Source organism: Charadrius vociferus, unplaced genomic scaffold (assembly GCF_000708025.1).
Source record: "Charadrius vociferus isolate BGI_N301 unplaced genomic scaffold, ASM70802v2 scaffold1064, whole genome shotgun sequence".
Lineage (NCBI taxonomy): Eukaryota > Metazoa > Chordata > Aves > Charadriiformes > Charadriidae > Charadrius > Charadrius vociferus.
Genome location: NW_009648143.1, coordinates 96,150 through 108,636, shown reverse-complemented (window position 1 = coordinate 108,636; position 12,487 = coordinate 96,150). Strand labels below are relative to the sequence as shown.

Here is a 12,487-nt window from a genome sequence, read left to right as displayed (position 1 = left end):
CTCAATTCAGAACGGGGCACAAGGAGAAGGAAAAAAAAAACAAACCCAAAAACCCAACGGGTGACGCCGGCGAGATGCTCGTGAGGGCATCTGCTACCTCCCCCTCATTAGTGCCATTTCTGCCTTATGTCCTCCGCCTTCTTTTCTCCAATTTTTTTTTTTTTTATCAAAACCTGCCCCTACCTCTTGCAAACCTAATTCCCTTTTAATGCCCACTATTAAGATAATGAACTGTGATGGCAGAACCCCATCAAATGAGGGAACGTCTGGAGTTTTATCACCGCCAAGTCACACTGCTGGGGACTTCAGAGCCCTGCATTCCTCCCAGCCATTTCTTGGTGGGCTTTTTCACCGCCCCCCCCCCTCCCTCCCTCCCTCCCCTCTCTCTTTATGCAAAGTCTGAGGGGGTCAAGGCGAGGTCATAGCTTTACAGTAATTGAATTTATAATCCTGTTTTCTCCAGCTAGGCCTGACCATTTACAGCAAACATCTTGTTAAACTGTAATTACTGGACTACTGAAAATTCCCCCCCGAACAATGAAAAGCAGATCTTTGGCAATAAAAAAAAAAAAAAAGAAAAAAAGAAAAAAAGAAAGAAAAAAGGTACGGTCCTTTTTAAAAACAGCCATCTGCAACCCTACGTCTTCGGGTTTTTGCAGCTCTTCGCCTCAGTTAGTCTTGCAGTGCTTATTTGGGGAAGGAATATTCAAAATAATTTGGAGGAGAAGAGAAGAAGGAGAGGGATCACAGGTGCCCCGGTCTCCTCTGCGGGCAGTCCTCACGGCGCTGAAATGGGGAGACCCAAAACCAGGGGCTGGGAACCTGTCTGAAGAGCGTTAGAATCATAGAATTGTCTAGGTTGGAAGAGAGCCTTGGGATCATCGAGTCCAACCATTAGAAGAACTTCTCTTGTGGCTTCGCTCATCAGAAAACCCTTTGGAAAACATCTCCATCGAGACTTCATCACGGCAAAGCCTCATAACCAGCCTTCACATTCTTTACGAGAGAGAAAAATAGGAATAAACCCGTGTATGCCTCACTATTTAGTAGGAAAAGAAGAAGCGTGAGCTTGCGTAAAACCACCCCGTGCTTGGGAAACCCAACGGGCAAGTCCCCAAAGGGCTGCTTGGTCCTCATTTGTTGGGGTGGCTGAGCAGGAGCTCTCCCACGGCAGAGAGAAAGCCACCAAGACCTTCCTGCGGGAATCAGCTCTGCCCACCCATTCCCCTACGCTGGCGAGGAGGAGAACGGCAAACCATCACCCCGTGATGGCTGTTTCGCCCTCGTCAAAGACCAGCACTGCGATTTCCCTCTCCTCCTGTCTCCCGTTCTCCAAACTCCCACAAAAATGTAATCAAGACGTTGGGTCCTCCCTAAACCTGCCTCGACAAAACGGGCTCAACGGCACCAATTCTGGGGGCCGATCTGGAAACCTTTCGCCTGAACTAGGTCATGTTTTGCCAGCAACAGTATTGGATCAATTTTTTGTTACACACTTCTCATAAAAAAACCCAACAACCCAAAAACCCGCATCAACTCCAGCAAACGGTGTTGCAAATCAGTTTATCATTATCTTGTACAAACCATGAAAATTAGAATCATGTGAGCAGAAGGTTAGACTAATTCTCCTTTCTCATTATAAGCCCAGGTGTAGCACAAACACCGTGCGAAATAAGCAATTAAAAAAAACCTGCTTTTTTTCCCCCATTAGCTGCCTCCGCTCCATGACCAATTAGAAAATTGTTTAATATCTGTAATCTGCATTTGCAGAAAGCAATTTTCACAGTAACTCAGCACCCTGAGTAAAACACCGCCACAAAACCTCAGCCATTTCTTTCCGCAGCCTCTTGATGCCTTTGCTCCATCCTTCCCCTGCCCCGTTGCCCTGGTCCCGCGGCAGGAGGGGAGCGGGTTTTTGGTAGCCTGGTCACCCAAACCTTCGTTTGCCTTTTTTTTTTTTTTTTTTACCCTAAAGAAACCCTGAGCATCACGAAGGCCTCACGCTCCAACTTCTCTTCCTTCTCCTCCAAACTACAAGCGCTTTTGAATAAGAAGGAAGGGGGAGAGGCTCCATAATAAACCACAGAGGTAGAATTTACCAATAATGATCCACAGGACCTGCCTACGGTAAAACATATTCTCACCTGTCCGCCCCACGCTATCGCTCAGGATATCTGCTTTAAGAACGTTTTACACACAGGTACTTAACAGTTATCTTCTTCCTACGCGTTCGTAGAAGTATTTTCTATAAGTAGCAATTCTGCCAAACAGCCCAGTGTTTGGATGTCTTCGGGGGGGAATTCAGACGCAAGAACATTTTCCTTCTGGGCAAAGTAATAAAATGACATTCTCGCTCCTCCCACCCGAAGTCAAACGGAGGTCAGCTCCCCATCCTTGTATCTGTTTAAATAAACTGGTCCAGCTGTTTGTTTCCAGGATGCCCTTTAACCTTCTGTCCCATCCTCCCTGCCTTTGTAACAGAACGCTTTACTTTGCATTATAGTAGAGTCCAAACCACTATGCATTAAAAAAAAAAAAAAAAAAAGAAGAAAGTATTCGCTTTCAAGTTTCTTCCTGCATCCCAAACCTGGAATTTGCAAGAACGCATCAGATTAAAACTATTAATGTGGCTTGTCTTGAGAAACCACGATGCAGTGCTGTCACCTTTACAAATCACATCTGAGAACCCTTCGCAAGCAAAACTGTGAATTAGCTGTAGCTGCAGAAATACACAGGCACCGGGATAATTACTTCAGAGCCTCTGTTTTTTTTTTTTTTCTTTGATAGAAGGGCCGCAATCACTCCTTGAATTTCCCAAGCAGCCAGGCTGACGTAACACCAGCAAAAATGATGGAACAGAAAAGCTAACCGGAAAAAAAATCTCACTGCCCCTTTTCTCAGATGTTCACATTGACCTATCTCAAGAGAAAGAAACCCTAAATCGCTCTGATTTTTAAAAGTTCAGAGGAATCGGGACCTAAAAAAGATATTTGCACATCAAGTGCTACCGAAATGGAGTATCGTCAAAATATGACTCAGCATAAAACTTAACTTAATGATTAAGACGGTGGCATAACCTCACTTGTCTGAGTAAAGACCCGCCCAGGCTCAAAGACTTGCATGAAGTTATTTTTTCCCATACCAGTGCCCTACACACTGGTACCTGTGCTCCGATGTGGAAGGAGGGGTTTGGTTTGGGATTTCCGCCCCCCTCCCCCCCGAAGAGCAGAATCAATAGCGGCACCAACAACACGAGATCCCCCAGTGTGCAGGTTGTACCCAGTTCCCAGCCCAAGCAGACCTGAGAACTCTACTTTGGGTTGCTTTCTGTCTTTTTCATTTTGTTTTGTTTTTGCAAGGAAGAAGGATGTGGCATGGAAGAAACATTTGAACAGTTGGGCAAACAGAGAAGTTTCAAGTATTTATTATTTTTTTTTGCCAGTTAACTTTTTCTTGCTCTTTTGGATAACTGAGATTGCGCTGTCTGCCATGTCCCAGAAAGCAAGGAAAAAAAAAAACAACCCAAACCATCTATTCCACCTGCATAACCCTAAAGAGGAGGAGGAAACCCTCTTTTCTCCAATTTGCATTTTCTTAGGATGTTTTCTCTTCGGCTTCTTGCCTGGGGGTCTGTCTCCAGAGGTCACCAGTCTCCCCGGTGGGTCCATCACTGGTCCCAGGGGTGAGATGCAGCCCCGGGGACGCAGCAATCCCCCCTCCTCTGACCTTCAGCTTGGCCGCCCTCGCCGTCACGCACCACTTTTGGTTCTTCTCACGCGAGAGGCGGCACGGCTGGTGATGACAAAAGACTTATTTTAGTTGGAAATGGGCTACAATAACAGCAGCCGGAGAGCAAGGATTTTCGGAGGGTCACCGAACCCTCCGAAAGGCAGAGTTCGCTACGGCTCAGGTTACAGCCCGAGTGGCATTTTCCCCACGGATCTGCTCTTTCTCCCTTCCCCTTGTATTTCCCTTCTCTCGAGTGAATAAAACAAGACCTTCCTCCGCTGTGACGGGTTGCCAAAGTCACCTTCGACAGAGTGATTGCGGCGACTTCCAATTTGCGGGCTTTGAGCTAAATTTCCCCAGGCCACCCGCCTGAAAGGAGATGCTGAGACTCAGCGGTATATTGAATTTTTCTCTCCCCTCCCAAACGAGGGAGACTTTCACACCATTACTGACTTTTCCTACTCGGGAGTAGCGGGTTGCTCCCTCTCAAGATCGTCCCAAAGCGCCGCACGCCCAAAAGTCCGCCTATCGCCAGCAGTGCCAAGAAATTCCCCAAAATCTCTCGGCCTCGTCTTCTCCTTGAGCAAACCAGGCGGGAGGAGGTGGAGAAATCCCCACACTACCTGCCAACCCCACCGCTAAAATCTCGCTTGCCCCTCTGAAACAAAAAACCACCGTATCCCTCTTGACAACAAAATCATCTTTTTTTTTTTCCAACAGATGCCAAAGTAACCAGAGCCCTTCAAACGGGCAAATAATTCACTTGTAAAACCAGCCGTGCTCTTTTTGACGTACTGGGATCCTTCATTTATACAGCAGCGAAACAACCACCTCTATTCAGCACTTAATTCCTCAACGCTTAACAGGTTTATCTCTAATAAAAACAATTTAAATGGAAAGTGTGCTATAAACCGGGATTATTACACTTCAGTAACTGCTTTATTCCTTATTTTAACATATTTTCATTTTTTTTCCCTGTGTATTTGTTTTCCAGAGCTTTACAATGGAGTCAGTTAAAGAAAAAAAAAAAAAACAAACCTAGAAATCATTTCACCAAATACTTGCAAATGTTTTTAAAACAGCCTTAAAAATAGCAAGCTCCCTCTGTAATTGTAAACCGAAAAAAAACCCCAACTGCAGACTTTTGAATGGTAATCACATCTCCCCATCCCTAAAATGAGAAATAAATGTTAAAAGAGTGCTTACTGCCGTTATTAGAAAGTTCTGATCCTGAAGTCAGTTAGTGAGCTTAATGACCCGTAACTACCAGTCATTAGCAATCCGTGCTCTCTGTACTCCCTTTATTTGGAGAGAAAAGAGGGGGGGGGGGGGGGAGGGAGGAAGAATAAAAAAAATCCAAGACGCTCAAGAAACTTTGTTCAATTTAAAGTCAAACCTTATGAAGTCATGTTTGGCAACTTTTCTTGGTTTCTCCTCCTCCTCCCCAACCGAAGGCAGTTCAGGACTGCAATACATCATTTACAACGCTAACTAGAGGTAGGGAGGGAAGAGAGCGTGGGGGCTGCTAACCGCCCACTCCGGACACGTAATATCGGAATATCCTCTGAAGGCAGCGAGTCCATCCGTCAGGAGAATGAGGAAGGTCTCCCGAAAGCTCTCCTCTCTTCTCCCTCCCTCTATAGGGACTCTACGTATAGGGCTGGGGGTGTCGCGAGACAATACCGAAGAGCGAACAAATAAAATACTACGCCAAAAACCAGCGCTGAAAAACCACTAATTAGCTGACAAATTTGATGTAAAGCACTAATGAAAGCCATGTGGGGTTCTGCAACTTAGTTTTAAAAATAGCTTCTGACTTCGGGCGTTACTATGTGACCCCACCGACGGATTCGTGGTGCGCGTTTGGAAAAGTTGCTTTCAAGCGGGAGGGCGCGATTGACTCTCTCGCGAGCCAACCCCGCTACCGCAGCGAGCACGGCGACCGCAAAAACGGAAGGCAGGGAGATGGCATCAGGTACACGCTCGCTACATTTTGGCCACCCCAACGTGCCCCGGCTCTATCTTTGGCCACCTCCTGTGCTTGCTCTTCTCTTAAGCCCTGCTTCCCCTCCCGTTCCGTACCACGCCACCTTCTCAAATCGCCGCGGGACGTGCCCTGCCTCCAAAAAAAGCAGACCGGATTTGGTGGAGCGCCCTGCCACCAGCCCCGTGGGACATGGTGACCGCCTCGGGGTGGCAGCCAGCCCGGCAGCGGCTCGTGCTCTCGGGCGCAGAAGGGATGGCTGATGTTTTTCCATCGAGGTGAGGACCCAAAAGCTCTCCCGGCCCTGCTCTTCCCTTGGCCCGAACGTTCTCCTAGCCCCATCTCTGTGTAGGGCTGACGGCCGGTGCCTGCTCAATGGGTCTTTCTAGAAGAAAGCTGGGCAGGAAACACTTTCCCTGTCTTGCAAAATTCTCCCTGTTCCCCAGCAGGATGGAGCTAGAGCCTATTTGTGTTTATTTAGCTAGTTCTGAATGAAAAACAAGGGAGGCACTGGCTAGAGAGGAGCGAAGAGCCAACGTGCCCGGGGCAGGGCTCCCTGGAGACGTTCCTCCCCGTTCTGCCCATCTCCAGCGCCCTCCCACATCCTAGGCGAGCTGCTGTTGGCCTTACTGGTACGCTCTCCTCCTCTCCCGTGCACAAATCCCACTCCATCCTCCAACAAACAAACAAACAAAAAAAAAACAACCAAAAAAAACCCCACCCTCAGCCTCCATGGAAAGCTTCCGGTGAAAATCCAGATCTGGCGTCCCGGCTGATGCCAAGGAGCTGGAGCGTGAGGCCGTGCCGCGTGGTCCGGGCTGCGCCGGGGAGGGCTCGCAGCAACCTCATTCCCTGCCACCGCAATTCCCTTGGGGGCTTGGGAAGGGGGGGTTGGGGAGGTGGGTTGCAAAGCAGATGTAAACTCGCCCTTCGGCAGCCAGATGATGTAAGGGGAAATCTTTACATGGCAAAGCGCCAGCGGAGCTGACCTCCCGGCTCTTCCCTGCTCCCAAATCCCAGCGCAGCTGTACTCCGCTGATCTCCGTGCGCCACAATTAGCCTTTAAGGAATATGGCAAGGATTCGTCTAGTAGAGCGGCGCTGAGGCTGCTCTCTAACTCCCGCCCGGGACAGCGCTGGACCCAACGCAACACTGCAGTTGGGTATGCAACGCGCTACTAGCCAAAAAATTGCCTCCCCGCCAAAACGCTCTCCCTGCCCAAGGACTGATGCCGTGCAGTCGCTTTTCCGCTGCAGATCTGGAGAGCGATTTATCTCACAGGATCACAGAATCATAGAACGGTTTGGGTTGGAAGGGACCTTAAAGACCATCTGGTTCCAACCCCCTGCCCTGGGCAGGGACACCTCCCACCAAGCCCCGTCCAACCTGGCCTTGAATGTTTGTAGGGATGGGGCATCTACCACCTCTCTGGGCAACCTGGGCCAGGGGCTCACTGCCCTCACAGCAAAGAATTTCTTCCCAATATCTAATCTAAATCCCCTCTCTTCCAGTGTAAAACCGTTCCCCCTCATCCTATGGCTCCCCTCCCTGCTCAGGAGTCCCTCCCCAGCTCTCCTGGAGCCCCTTTAGGGACTGGAAGGGGCTCTAAGGTCTCCCCGGAGCCTTCTCTTCTCCAGGCTGACCCACCCCATCTCTCCCAGCCTGTCCTCCCAGCAGAGGGGCTCCAGCCCTTGGAGAATCCTTGTGGCCTCCTTTGAACTCGCTCCAACAGGTCCATGTCCTCTTTATGCTGGGGGCTCCAGAGCTGGACGCAGTACTCCAGGTGGGGTCTCTCCCACCACACAATGTCTTTGCTGGGATAGAGATGTATGTGCTCCAATACGTAGATCATGCCAAAAACCCTGAGACCTCCCAAACGCTCATGGCAGAGGCTGTGCAGGGTCTCCGCAGGCTTTGAGAGCAGCCCAGGCTGCAATGCACATCTCCCAGCTCGGTGTTTTCTCCCAGCTCTGATGGGGGGTCTGAACATCAACTTTCCATCTGAACCTTCAGGAGAGCACGTCTGGACTCCATAACTGTTCCTGGTCTGGTGCACACCATCAGTGCAATCCAGCTGCTTGTCTTCAGCAGATCACTTCTAACCAACAACCCGAGTCCCACTCAGTGGCAGAGATTACACTGGGAATGGGTGAGAACTGATAGCAACCTACGCGCTACTTCTTTGGAAACACTCCTCTCTCTTCCAGCAATGTATTTGTCCTCTGTTGATTCAGTATAACCTCTTATTTAAGGGAGTGCAGTTTGTGAGAGGTGCCCTCATGATCTCCGAGCTTTCTCCTGCCGCCCAAGTGGTCTAAACTCAAGGGTTCCTCCTTTGCGGTCCAAGGCTTTTTCCATACATCAAGTTGGGGGCCTTGTCCAAACAGTTTTCCCCCATTCACTCCTACCTATAATGCATATGGCATGGGAGCTGGAAGCCGTGCCTGGTCCTCCAGCCCAAGGGAAAGCAGAGAGGCTGCTCCCACACCTGGCTGATGGTTTAAGTGTGTTCCTGCTCACTGAAGGTTATGAGAAATGCTCTGTCTGTACCCCTTGGACGGATCTCCGCACCCTCCTCTCATCTCCAGAAGGCCACTTAAGGAGTATGGCGTAACTCCGTCCCCAGGAACCCCAGGAACATCAGCTCCTCCAGCCTGAGGGACAAGCAGAAGTGAACCCGGGGTGACCAAACCAAAAGCCCTGACAAGTGTCTTTGGGGGAAAACACCCCCGGAACCCCCAAAGAGAAAACATAATGAACCTCTATACGGGACCTGTGATTTGTACATGAAATAGACTTTGACATCGCTCCGGTCGATACCCTGAGACATCAGTTTGGGGCGGAGGAGGGATGCTGTGACTCCTGCGGTTGCGTCTTCCCCACCGCTACCGAAACAACAAACACGCGCACGTTGGTGCATTTCGTGTGATGTGGGCACCTGCAAAACCGGTTTGATTTTTCTTTGTTTTTTTTTTTTTTTCTCCCTAATTTCTTTTTCCCAGAAACCACAAAAGATACCGCTCTGAGTCACAGCCAACCTGAAAAACAACCCCATGCTTCTGGATAGACTCCCCCCGCCCCCAAGACATCCTACTTCAAAACATTGTTTTCTAACCACTGCTAATAACCTACTTTGTAATCTACTTTATCTAAACATAATTTCCCATTAAGTGAAGTAATTCATTTTGCTTATAATCCTACTCCTGACGGCGTTTTATTCAGGGCAGGAGAAAAGACATCCTCAGAAAAACAACCGCAAACAAAACACGCGCGGGGAGGTCAGAGGAATGTCAAAGATATAAAGAATTGGTGAGACCGTGAGACACAGAAGGTAGAAACCATCTTTATAAACCAGTTGAGAAGTCGGACATCTCTGGGATAAATCTGGATTAAAAAGGAGCCATTGGCTCTCGCGCTTTATCATTAGCCAAAAAAGCCATGAGGACTACAGTGCCTGGGCGGGAGGGGGGAAATAATAACCCGTGAAACTGTTACATGACCTAGATTTCGTCGAAGAGCTGCGGAAGTAATATTTTTTTCAGCAGCATCTGCTGCCGTTCCTTTTCTTTTTCGGAAGTAAAGCAGAAGGCAGAAGCCTCGTTAGCTCTAACGACGCTGGCGTAGCCATCATCGACACCGAAAGCATTTCAGGGCAAAACCGCCCGTCCTCGCCCTGCGCCTCTGGCCGCCTTTCATTTTTGCAACGAGAAAATGGGTTCCGCCAAGAAGGTGGCAACATTCGCCCCCTTTTTTAATATTTCAGGCTGACTTTTTTTTTTTTTTAAACCACGGAGGTGTTTTTTTGGTTTTGTTTTTTTTTTACGCCGGCGCAGCCCGGAGCGATCGCCCGATGGAAGCGCGAGAGAGGGTCTCTGAGGACACCGTTGGTCACGCGTTGGTGTTTCAGGTCAAAATGGTCGAGCGTCCTACACCGATCTCAGCAACTGTTGACACCAAATAGGTGGAGATCAGGTCTGTGCAAGCCCAAAATACCAGGAAAGGCAAACTATATGTAAACACACTTCAGATAGCTATGACAAGAACAGACCAAAACCTGACTTGTAAAACAATGCCAAACCATTACTCTCCCCTTCTCTCTTTTTTTTTTTAATGTATTGAGGGTGTATCCTATTTATTTATTTATTTATTTATAATATATTGAGGGTATTTTTCCTGACAGAAGCATTTCTGGCCCTAAAGAGAATCCAAGCCCCAAGAACTGTATTTACAGAGGATGGAGCAGAGCCCTTCCCTTGCTCGCAACGCAACAATATGACGGTGCCCTGGATGGGGTTTATTTTTAAAGCCGAACTCTTGGTTTTCAGACAAGGCACACCCAAATCTCAGCTTTTTTTTTTTTTTTTTTAATAAAATGTAACAACCAAAGCCTTCTGCCCCCTACCCTCATCCTGCAGAGCAAAGGCGGCGCAGGAGCGGAGGAAAGAGCAAGTGGCACCGATTCATCTTATCCCCCCGACAGCGCATTCATTACAGAATATTAATGCCCTGCCCAAAAAAAAAAAAAAAGTTTGCAAGGAAAAACCTCCCCCTCCAGAAGAGGAAGGAAGGCCCAAGGGGAAAACCGGATATTTTTTTTTTTTTCGGCTCCCTATTAACTTCTTGAGCGCCGAGCACCTTTTGTTCATCGTGACCATCGGCAGGTGAACCCCGTTTCGTGCCATGCCCCGCTCCGCGGGGGGAATCGACCTTCCTCCCTCTCAAAAAAAAAAGCAGCTGTGTGAATAAAATAACACCAGTTATTTTATTCACCAGTTGTTTTATTTGCTCGATGCTCAGGGCGCCGCTAATTAGTCTGTTGGCTCAGGCGAAGTGATTCCACGTTTGCTCTTGAAAGAAATGGTGTTTCCTCTGCTGGTTTTGGCCAAGCTGAATGCGGGGGCTGTCAGAGCAATGGTTAGGGGAGACATCCTCCCCCGGTGCTCCTGGGCAGGATGACCCCTCTTTTGGGGCAGTTTGGGGCGCGTGGAGACTGCCAAGGCTGGACTGAGCAAGAAACCCAGGATCTATCAGCTCTCCAGGGTGAAAGCCCTTCCTCTGCTCCACCTGAAGTCCTGGAGGTCAAGGGAAGCGTTTCCCCAAAATCCCTCTTTCTCCACCTGCTCCGAGCATCTGCCCCCTCTGGAAAAACACCTGCGTTTCATGCCCAAACTGCACCACTACTCCTTAAACCTGCGCACCAAAACCAAACCCCACTCGTTTAAATCACTGCGCTGGATTTTGAAATGGCTTTGCTGAACTAAAAAAAAAAAAAAAAAACAACCAACCCCCCCCCCAAAAAAAAAACCCAGCCTAAAATCCGGTGATACGACAGTACCTGATGGCTCTAAATTCACAGCTCTTCCCCCTGCAAGCTATTTGCTCAGCTTTTCTAATAATACCTTGGCTGCCTGGCAGCTCTCCAGGGCTGTCTAAGGCACTATGCAAGCTAAACATTTTTTCGTGTGATTTCAATATTTTCTTATGAGTAACTAATACAGGATTTTTACCTAGCGAGTATGCCTGATTGCTGTAATTTAAGAACAGAGAAATCGACTACAGATGTAATATTATTATTACAATTGGCATTCAAGGTGAAAGGCATAACAATTAGCTAAGACTTAGTGAAAACATAAATGTAAAAATCTGCTTGAAAAGCCCCGCACATGGTACGTTTAGAGCAGCTAATTTACCGCACATATTCCAAATTGCTCAAACGGTGTAACAATTCACCCAGCGAGATCCTTTTTTTTAATAGTTTTCTTGGGGGTTTGTGGTTTGTTTTTTTTTGGGGGGGGGGGGGGGGGGATGACTTTCACAGTGGAAACACCTACTATCTTATTTTACTCTGGAATAACAAGCAGTACGTATTCGTTCAACCTGAAACATATATTTTTTCTTATTTCTGTTTTTCCTGCCTTCGTGTGTATTCCCATTAAGAAAACAGTGTTTAAATAACATACGCATATGTATTCTTGAATCGCATAGAGAAGAAAAGTAAATAGTTTCCAAAATCTGATGGTTAAGTTTGTATCTGAAGTTGAGAGGATAATTTGTGAATGTTTTAACATTTACAAGTAAATAAGTACTTGTATTTATTGTATCTGATTACGGAGAAAAGTATTTGTTATGTTCTTACACAGATTCAAATTGCATCTTGACCTTTTCTCGTTTAATCTGTTTACTGCAACAAAAGCAGTAATAGATACATCTGCAAACAAGGAGATATTTTACTCGCCTAGGACTAAAAAACCCCTGTGCGTGACGTGCTCTGCCAAGTGGCAAACCGAAGAGCTTGCCTGTTGATTGTAGCCTGCCATTTGGTAGGCGGCGGGGGCAAAAATCCACCCCTGCGTACAGGACCAGCACCTGCTTTTGCTCTGCTCCCTCCCTGCCGGCCTCCTCCCCCACTTACGCCCTAAAAATAGTGTTGAAGTGGGACTAAAGTGGTGCGCTGGTCATGTGCTGGCCTTTTCCCTCGGGCTGAGTATCACCCTCGGCGAAGGAATTGAGCGAAGATGATGTCTACGCTAAATGCCCAGCCCCGTGAAGGAGCCTTTCCGTCCCCTCCAAGGGGGGCTCAACGCGTGGGAATCACCGGACAACATTATCACTTGGATTTGGGGTGTGCTTCAGATGCGCCAAACCCCAGGCATGTTATGATTAAAAAAAAAAAACACAGTGGGAAAACAGGGGCCTGGGACTGTTTTCCAAAAGGTGGCAGGGCTGAGAGCCACGCAACGGCTCCTCCGTCCCCTGCACCTCTGCGGAGGGGCG

The 12,487-nt window shown here is 48.1% G+C and overlaps 1 protein-coding gene across 1 annotated transcript in view; it reads right to left on the bottom strand.

Moving 5' to 3' along the window:
* MEIS1 (Meis homeobox 1) overlaps positions 1-12,487 on the bottom strand; it is a gene marked incomplete at its 5' end in the record, with an annotated part of 109,400 nt that overhangs the window by 5,486 nt on the left and 91,427 nt on the right. The window lies entirely within an intron of this gene.